Source organism: Gekko japonicus, unplaced genomic scaffold (genome assembly GCF_001447785.1).
Source record: "Gekko japonicus isolate JY-2015 unplaced genomic scaffold, Gekko_japonicus_V1.1 scaffold1578, whole genome shotgun sequence".
NCBI classification, from domain to species: domain Eukaryota; kingdom Metazoa; phylum Chordata; class Lepidosauria; order Squamata; family Gekkonidae; genus Gekko; species Gekko japonicus.
In genome coordinates this window covers 107,558-117,448 of record NW_015162530.1, presented here as the reverse complement: position 1 = coordinate 117,448, position 9,891 = coordinate 107,558, and the positions used below count along the sequence as shown (strand labels likewise).

Sequence of the window (9,891 nt, the reverse complement as noted above, 5' to 3'; positions counted from 1 at the left end):
ATCCGCACCTGCACGGAAAAGCGTTGCAGCCGGACCCGGGGAAGGTCTACTTGCAAGCAAGTCGAGGGAAGTGGCGGGGAACAAAGAGATCTGGGAAGGAGAGAGAAAGGCGGGGGCTGTCTCAGCATCGGTTTTTCTCCACTGTGTAAATGAGAGTGTGTGTTTTTTGGGTGTGGGGAGAATAATCCGTGTCTCTTAAGCACAACAGAATGCAGTGTAACACAAACGGAGGCTCCAGTGTGGCTCTTCGATATATAAAAGGGGCGTCCCATTGCTGGTGATTTTAATTCTGCAAAAAAAAAAAAAAAAAAAAAGCTTAGCGGGAACATTGGTCACACCACCACCTAGTGACCCCGGGCCCTAAGGAGGCCAGGCTTGCTGCCACCAGGGCCAGGTCCTTTTCGGTGGCGGCTCTCTACCTGGTGGCATGAGCTCCCGGAGGAGATCAGGACCCTGCGGGACCTGGTACAGTTCCACAGGGCCTGCAAGACAGAGCTCTTCCGCCAGGCTTTTGAGTAGGAGCCGCCGCCGCCACTACCACCACCGTGCGACTGCAGAGCAGTCCACCGTGTCAGGCTGACTGGCAAGCTGAAACATCATGGCATCCCCTTTTTTATTTTTTATTTTTTTTTAAATTGATTTAGCAATCAGCAAGTAGAGATTATGTCTGATACAACAAATAATTAAGTCAGTAATTATAAAGTACAATATTTTCAGGTGTAAAATAAGTACAATCAGACATCAAACTAGTGTAATAAAAATGTATAACATCTATAATTTCCTAATAGCAACAGTTTATGGTTCTATGAAATGACTACCTATAAGTGTAACATGAGCTCGTTAAGGTAAGTAATGAAAAAATGTCTATGTTTTAAGTTAATTACTGCAGGAACATCACATCCATTTCTGCATGCATCCCCTTTTTTATTTTTTATTTTTTTTTAAATTGATTTAGCAATCAGCAAGTAGAGATTATGTCTGATACAACAAATAATTAAGTCAGTAATTATAAAGTACAATATTTTCAGGTGTAAAATAAGTACAATCAGACATCAAACTAGTGTAATAAAAATGTATAACATCTATAATTTCCTAATAGCAACAGTTTATGGTTCTATGAAATGACTACCTATAAGTGTAACATGAGCTCGTTAAGGTAAGTAATGAAAAAATGTCTATGTTTTAAGTTAATTACTGCAGGAACATCACATCCATTTCTGCATGGATTGCCAGGAAGCAGGTAAGTACTCTTCAGAGGTTAAAAAATCCAGTATAGGAGACCATTTTTCCATTATAGGACTTGGTACAGGCCTCAGACTTGCATCATTTATTTTGTTGGTGACAGATTCCATTAGGAATTGATCCCATAATTTCTGGTACCAAAGAGATATCGTTGGTGGATTCGGATTTTTCCAGCAGGTGGCTATAGCTGTGCGGGCTGCAAATATCATGATATCCAGGATCTTTTTGTGTTGGTGGGTTTCGATATGGCATCCCCTTCTTTTGACCCCACTGGGATAGGCAATAGGGAGTAAGTATTGTAGTCATTTATGTATCCTGTGAGATGTGCATTTTTGCCTAAACTGTTTTAACCGTTGACTTTTATTGCACTTGTGCCTTAATTGTTTTAACCTGTTGTATTTTTACCACACTTTTGTGCCTGCGTAAGCCGCCCTGAGCCCGCGTGCGGGGAGGGCGGGGTATAAATGAAATAAAATAAATAAAAATAAATAAAAAGTGCAGGAAAGGGCAATTAGAATGATAAAAAGGGATGGAACACTTTCCCTATGAAGAAAGGTTAAAGCGCTTGGAGTTTGAGATTGCTAGGAGCCATGTTAGCTACAGTCCAGTTGGGTGGGCCAGGGGAAGAAGGGGGAAAAGGGGTGGACAGCAAGTCCAATGGCGAGCTGGACTCGGAATCTTCCGTGGAGGACTCTCTTTCAGAGAAAGGGGTGGCAGCCCCTAAAAGTCCTTATAAGCTTCGGAAGAGATTAGGCAAGAAGTAAAGGCTGAAGGGCTCTGAATTGTGCCTTTAAAAAATGTTGAAATGAGATGCTTTGGGGTGTTTCTGTTTGACAGTTAAACTTTAAACTTAAGACTTGAAAAAGTTAATGTTAAGCTTGACTCAGTTGATAGTAGGATTAACGGGATTAAGACTAAATGTATGTTTAAGATGGTGAGATGATCTCCTCTCTTGGGTTTTTAGTCAGTAGTGGGTATCTTTCTTTATCCCATAATTGTAGTTTCCCTCCCTATTTTCTGTCGTAGTTTGTAGTGTTAAAAAAATGGAATAAAAAATCCCCTCCGGGGGTTTATATTAAAAAAAACAAAAAATGTTGTATTTTTACAGCACTTTTGTACCTGTGTAAGCCGCCCCGAGCCCACGTGCGGGGAGGGCGGGGTATAAATGAAATAAAATAAATAAAATGTGCAGAAAAGGGCAACTAGAATGATAAGGGATAGAACACTTTCCCTATGAAGAAAGGTTAAAGCGCTTGGAGTTTGAGATTGTTAGGAGCCATGTTAGCTACAGGCCTGCTTGAATCATTGCTTTGGATAGTGCCTTGACCACATGGTCCTCCCCACTCAGCACGTTACCAGAGGCAAAGGGAGGCCAGGGAAGCCAAAAGGGCCCATATCGGCTTGCCAACTCTCCAGGGGGTGCCCAAAGATAGTAGCATCCACTTTCCTGGGTTGGGGGATCAGCCAGAGGGGTCTCACTGTCCCTCTAGGAAGGCGGTGTCAAACCAGTGAGTGGTGGCAGCGACAGAAGAAGGAAACAGCCCCACCAGGCAGGGTGGGCAGGCGAAAACAGGGGCTTGCGAGCCACAGAACGGCTATTCAGTCTCCCAGGGCTGAGAGTAGGTCCCCGTTTCGCCACACCCATAAAAGGCTTTGTATGTAATAGCCAGTACTTTAATACTTTGTACATAACAGCCAATACCTTAAACTGCAGATGTCAGAAGGAGTTAGCTTGGCAGATATCCTGAAGTAGTGTCAGCAAGCTGTCAAATGGTTATTGTATTTTCCCCCTCTGGCTCCCCTGAGAGCATCTGACCCTTCCCCCCGCGCCCCGCTCGCGCTGGTTCCCTTTCGTTTTCCCCCACTGCCGTTTGATGCGCTCATTTGTGTCTCTGCTGAAATGCAATTATCTTTCAAGGCTACAGGTGGTTGGAGGAGGCAGGCTAGCTTACTCTTCTCACACTAGGCCGCCGTGGGAAGAACGGTTGTTTAATAAGTTGCACCGTTGGCTCTCAGGCCGAAATGGCGCAGGTGGGAAACCCCGCAATTGGGCCTTTCTAGTTTGAATGCACTATAACCGCTATGGTCCTATGATTCATGCTCATACCTATCAATGACCCTGTAAGTGTCCCTATCGCTTCGAATAAAGTTACCTTTCCTGGAAAGCGTGCTTGATTGATGCATAACGGGAACCTGAGAAGTAGTGAGTTTCATAGAGGAGGGAAACCACTAAGAAGAAGAGTTGTTTTTATACCCTGCTTTTCTCTACCTGAAGGAGTCTCAAAGCAGCTTACAATGCCTTCCTTCCTCTCCCCCAAACAGACGCCCTATGAGGTAGGTGGGGCTGACAGAGCTCTGAGAGTACTGTAACTGGCTCAAGGTCACCCAGCTGGCTTCATGCGCTGGAGTAAGGAATCAAACCCAGTTCTCCAGATTAGAGTACGCTGCTCTTAACCACTACACTATACTAGTTAAAAAGGACTTTCTTTGTGTAACTACTTTCTGAGCCTTTTTGGACCTCCAACACCTGCGCATCTGAAGAAGACCCACACCAAAACATTCTCATGTGGATTCCCTGGGGAACAGGAAAGTCAGATCTGTAACTCAGGCTCTTGCCACGCAATGAGCATTAATGAGGTTTCTCCCCTGGGTAGACTCCTCGATGCTAAGGAGATAGCAATGGATCCTTCAACCCACATTCATAACATTTCTTCCTAATAAGGGGAAGGTTACTGCGTAAATTCCAGCTTTTCCCACACTTGACGTCATTTCGATACTTTGTATGGTCTCTGGTTGTCTTTTAGGTGTGAAAAAGGAGAACAGCTCTTTTCACGGGCTAAGCAGTTATATGGTTTCTCACAAGTTTTTGTAAAGTGCTACTCCAACTGAATCTCCTCCTACACTATGAGCATTCAAAAGATTTCTCTCCTATGTGGGTTTTATGATGCCGTTGAAATTGTTCTCTCCAGGTGAAGCTATTTCCACACTCTGACCATTCAAAAGGTTTTCCCCCCATGTGAGTTCTTTGTTGTTGTTTTTTAAAATAGTTTTTATTAAACTCTGACCATTCAAAAGGTTTTCCCCCCATGTGAGTTCTTTGTTGTTGTTTTTTAAAATAGTTTTTATTAAACTCTGACCATTCAAAAGGTTTTCCCCCCATGTGAGTTCTTTGTTGTTGTTTTTTAAAATAGTTTTTATTAACATTTTTATAATACTTAAAAACCAAAGAACAAAACAAACCATAACAGTTATCATTAAACATTAACAATATAAACTAGGTGGTTATTTCATCATGTTATCTCTTATCATTGTTTATCCCAAGTTCCAGTTCAAATGTGACCAAAAAGAAAATTTAAGGGAATTGAATACCGTTTTTTGCTTTTTGTTAAGGTGAGTTTCCTGTAAAAAAAAAAAAAAACAATTTCAGCTCCTTGTTGCAATACAGCATTGCTCACCCACTTTTAAAAATTAAATTATTCAAGCCTCTGCAACTCAAATACTTAATACCATCTGAGCTGCATACATTTCGAGTCTTCTTCCAGAAACGAAGGCAGAGATCTTTGGAAACCACTGGAACCTCTGGGTCTGCCACTGCAGACTAGAAGTTAGATCCCTGAGACTATTTAAAAAAAATACAAGAGTATTGTATGAACCAATATAACTGGAATACACATGGAGCTAACAACATAGCTCCACGATCCCTTCCTAATAGGGATAATTAAACAAGGTATCTTAAAGAAGTGATAGTCAAAATATCAAGGTATCTTAAAGAAGTGATAGTCAAAATATCAGTTACAGAATTACAGAATCTTATCACACCTAACTATGTGGTGTAAACTATACAACTATTGGGGTAAGAGTATTTATAGCCCCTCCCCCCTTTTTAAAATGGTATAAAGGAATTAATAATACATAGCCTCCTATTACAATTGTAGGAAAAAAACCTTCAATACAGTAAGTGTATCGCTGTAAAAAAAAAATTCAAAATACAGAGTAGGCGGTGTAAAAAAACCTCAGACTGGACCCAAGCTTTGCAATCAAAGTCATCTGGTGCAACTTTTTTTGGGTCTCTGCCAGCTGAATGCGTTAGTGGGTTTTCCAAGCTGCTCTTCTTCTTGCGTTGCAATATCTGGGAGTTCTAGCTGTAAGGCTTTTAGTAGGATGAGACCAGAATCCAGATCGGTAGCATATAATATATGATCCTGGAATACAACTTGCAGTTTGTGATAGGAGATCCGTTTATATCTGACATTGGCTTTTAACAGCGTTGTGGTGATGGGCTTAAGCAGGCGTCTTTTCAATAGAGTTTCTTGTGATAAGTCCTGCATCACCAGCATCTTGCTTTCTTTATACAGGATGAATCCATTTCGTCTTGCCAGGGCCATTACTGCCTGTTTGATATGTAAGCTAGTGAATCTCACTAGTATATCTCTCGGCCAGGCTCTAGATTGTCATTGCGTAAGGGGCCCTATTCTGTAAGCATAGTCCAATAATGGAACAACCCCCGGGTCTGTTTGCAGAACGCTTGCAAGCCATGAGGCTATAAAGACCGGGAGTTCTACATTTTTTCCACTTTTCCCAGAAAGCCTCTAAATTTGAGGTTATGGGCACAAAGTTGGTTGTCCATTGCAATCAGCTTTTCAGTGGCCAGTCCTCTCTCCTTAATAAAAATTTGGTGTCCTCTTGTGTTGCAAGTCCTGCTTCTAAAGCCGAGTCTGCTGTTTGCGCTACTTTATCCAGTGATTTCTGGAAGTCAGCAAATTGGTCAGCAAGCAGTTTAATGATATCAGTCGTGACTGCAGCCATATTTTTCTCATGCTCTTGGATTGTGTTTAAGCATTCCTCCGGTGTGAGTGCAACACCTTCGGGAGGGAGAGCGTCTGACCCGGCCGCCATTTTGGAATTTGCCGTGTTTTTAGGCCCCGAAACTACAGGGACTTGTTGGGGTGAAAAGAAAGTGGACACTGACACTCTAGTAGTTGCTCTGGAGGATTTCGAAGATCTTCCCATGCCCGGTTGGCGTATTCGCCGATTCCGGAGGCTATATTTTGCTAGCAAGGGGAGGTTAATGGAGGAGCTCCGTTTTCAGGCATCCATTAGCAAGCGCGCGACGCCATGCCCCCCATGTGATTTTTTTGATGCTATTGAAGATGGCCACTCCGACTGAATCTCTCTCCACACTCTGAGCATTCAAAGGTTTTCTCCCCTGTGTGGGTTATTTGATGTCGTTGAAGATGGGCATTCCGAATGAATCTCTTTCCACAGTCTGAACATTCAAAAGGTTTCTCCCCTGTGTGGGTTCTTTCATGTCGTTGAAGATGGGCATTCCGAATGAATATCTTTCCACAGTCTGAGCATTCAAAAGTTTTCTCCCCTGTGTGGGTTCTCTGATGGTTTTGAAGAGTGTCACACAACCTGAATCTCTTTCCAGACTGTGAGCATTCAAAAGGTTTCTCACCTGTGTGGATACTTTGATGTCGTTGAAGATGGGCATTCTGACTAAATCTTTTTCCGCACTGTGCATTCAAAAGCTTTCTCCCCTGTGTGGGTTCTCTGATGCTTTTGAAGAGTGGTACGCCACCTGAATCTCTTTCCACACTCTGAGCATTCAAAAGGTTTCTCCCCTGTGTGCGTTCTTAGGTGCTTGTGAAGAGAACCATTCAGACTGAATCTTTTCCCACACTCTGAGCATTCAAAAGGTTTCTCCCCTGTGTGGGTTCTTAGATGATAGTAAAGACTGTTACTCTGACTGAATCTCTTTCCACACTCTGAGCATTCAAAAGGTTTCTCACCTGTGTGTATACTTTGATGTCGTTGAAGATGGGCAGCCTGACTAAATCTTTTTCCGCACTTTGTGCATTCAAAAGCTTTCTCCCCTGTGTGGGTTCTCTGATGATTTTGAAGATTGCCACGCCGACTGAATCTCTTTCCACACTCTGAGCATACAAAAGGTTTCTCCCTTGTGTGGGTTCTCTGATGCTTTTGAAGAGTGCCACCGTGACTGAATCTCTTTCCACACTCTGAGCATACAAAAGGTTTCTCCCTTGTGTGGGTTCTCTGATGCTTTTGAAGAGTGCCACCGTGACTGAATCTCTTTCCACACTCTGAGCATACAAAAGGTTTCTCCCTTGTGTGGGTTCTCTGATGCTTTTGAAGAGTGCCACCGTGACTGAATCTCTTTCCACACTCTGAGCATACAAAAGGTTTCTCCCTTGTGTGGGTTCTCTGATGCTTTTGAAGAGTGCCACCGTGACTGAATCTCTTTCCACACTCTGAGCATTCAAAAGGTTTTTCCCCTAGGTGTGTTCCTTGATGCTGTTGCAGATAGCCACTTTGACTGAATTTGCTTCCATACTCTGAACATTCAAAAGATTTTTCTCCTCTTTGTATTCTTTGGTTCAAAAGAAGCTGTGATCTAAATTTTATGTACTTTCCACACTCAAAGGATTTACTTTTTTTCATTATGCTGTACTTCGGAAAATGTACATTAAGCTTTCTTCCATCTCCCTTGTCTACCATACGGCTGTTTTCCTTTCTCTTAGGACTGTCTCGATTCTTGATGTTTCCTTTCAAGTCTTCATTATTAACTTTATCTGGCAGTTGCAGCAGAGGTTCCTCACCCTCATTCCTCTGATTGTCCTCTGCTGGAATAAAGAGAGAGATAACCTTAGCACCTGGGAGGCCAGGTAAGGTCCAAAGGCATCTATGTGACTGCAGCAGGAAAGGATTGATGGCCCTTGGGCCTCGTCCAACTTGACTGACCTTAACTAACACCCCACCTTTCCCCAGAACACCCAGGATTTAAGGATACCACAGCCTTCCAAGAGCCATAGCTGAACTCTTGCCCAGAAGGAGTTTCTGAATCTCCAGACCCCAGGCCCCAGAAGGCCTCCCTCCCATCTTGCCCAGCCAGCGTTATCATTCTTCCAAACTAAAAGTTGCTTAGAAGTGAAGCAGTGAAGTCCCTTGGCTAGTCCTTGCCTGCTCCCTTGAGGTAACCATGAAGGACCCCCACTCTCAGCCTGCTCACTTGGGAAGGAAATCCTCTCCTGAGATCCTCTTGAGGAACTCTCCAGCCTTTCTTTGGACGCAAAGATAAGACAAAATACAACCATGAAATATATAGTGAAAACTATTACTTGTTTATACGTGTGAAATTTTCAAGCGACACTCCCAATGTCGTGTATTTGATAAAGTGTATATGTGGTAAATATTACATTGGCAGTACAACAAGATAGGTTCAAGCTAGAATTTTGGAGCCTATGGCACGCACATGGGCATTGATAAAGGAGGCTCCTTTAAAACTCCATTTTTCTGAGCAACAGCATAAGGAAGATGACTCTAAGTTTACAGCCTTATTTGTAGCAAAGCAAGGTGCTAATGTTTATAAAATATTGCTGCAACAAGAGAAAACATATTTTTGAATTTGACACATTGGCCCCACCAAGGGGCTTAAATGGTGAATTTGATTTAAGCTCTTTTCTGTCAGGGGCATTCCAGGCTTCTATGTTACCAGGGTTGGCCGTAAGTTTTGCAGAATCATGTAATCCTATCCCTCTGGCCCCCTGATACTAATTATGTCTACAGAGAGAAAAAGTTAGTTGTCAGGTTTCCACACTGGTGGCATTCCTACCCTCCAAGAAATTGGAAGCTGTCTCAACTCTGCAGCTGTGAGCATTAGTCGGAGAACACTTCTGGGAAACAATCCAATTCTAAATTGTAAGTATCAGGTTACAGAGGGATGTGAAACGGAAACAAAAATATTTTTAAATATGTAACAAGCATGACTAGGCTTTAAAAATGTTTTTGTCAATGTATATTTCAGTTCAGAATGGTAGCAGGAAGAAGGGACACACCGCAAATTGCATCCTAGCCTGAGCAACACATGATTCAACAAGCAAATCCTTAAAATGGACTTCATAGCCAAGGACATTGGCAACTCAAGTTTTTTCAAAGTGTAGGAGATATTTCTTGCTTAAATTTTCAGTCAAATTCCTTATGAGCATAATGTAACCTTTTGAGTTTTTTCATGTATATGGCTTTAAAGAAAATTTCAAAAGTATAAACAAGTAATTAGCATACCACTGGCGGTCCGGGGCTGCAGCGAGGACCGGCCCGTGGCAGCAATGCAAAGTCAACAGATTCCGGTGCTCTTTGGGAGGGGAAAGTATAGCGCTGGGCCCAGGCCGTGGAGTATGGGAATGGTGCTGGGAAACAAAAGGGCTCGGCGTCCTTCCAGCCTGCGGCTCATCCCAAAGGATGACGGCAGTGGGGCTAGGACTAGTAACCCCCCTCCGACATTGGTACTGTGCAATGCCAGGTCAATTAACAATAAAACAATGGTCCTTAGGGACTTCATTATGAGCTTAGACGGTTAGAGAGACGGTGGCGCCGAGCTCGCGACGAGGTTATAAGAGCATCTTATAGGACATTTATGAGATCCTATGAGATGGCAGTCAAGGCTGCGAAGAGGGATTTCTACGCAGCCAGGGTTGCGTCCGCTAGCTCACGCCCGGCCCAATTATTTAGAACGATTCGATCATTGACAGCTCTGCCTCAGGGTGGACAAAATAGTAGGGAATTGGACATTGGCTGTGAGGCTTTTGCGAGCTACTTTGTGGATAAAGTCTTGATGCTCCGCCGCGACCT

General features: G+C 43.1%; 1 pseudogene; it reads right to left on the bottom strand.

Annotated features, from left to right (window-relative positions):
* The window catches only part of LOC107106180, a 34,975-nt pseudogene extending 27,271 nt beyond the window's left edge, over positions 1-7,704 (bottom strand).
* Positions 7,705-9,891: the final 2,187 nt, after the last annotated feature.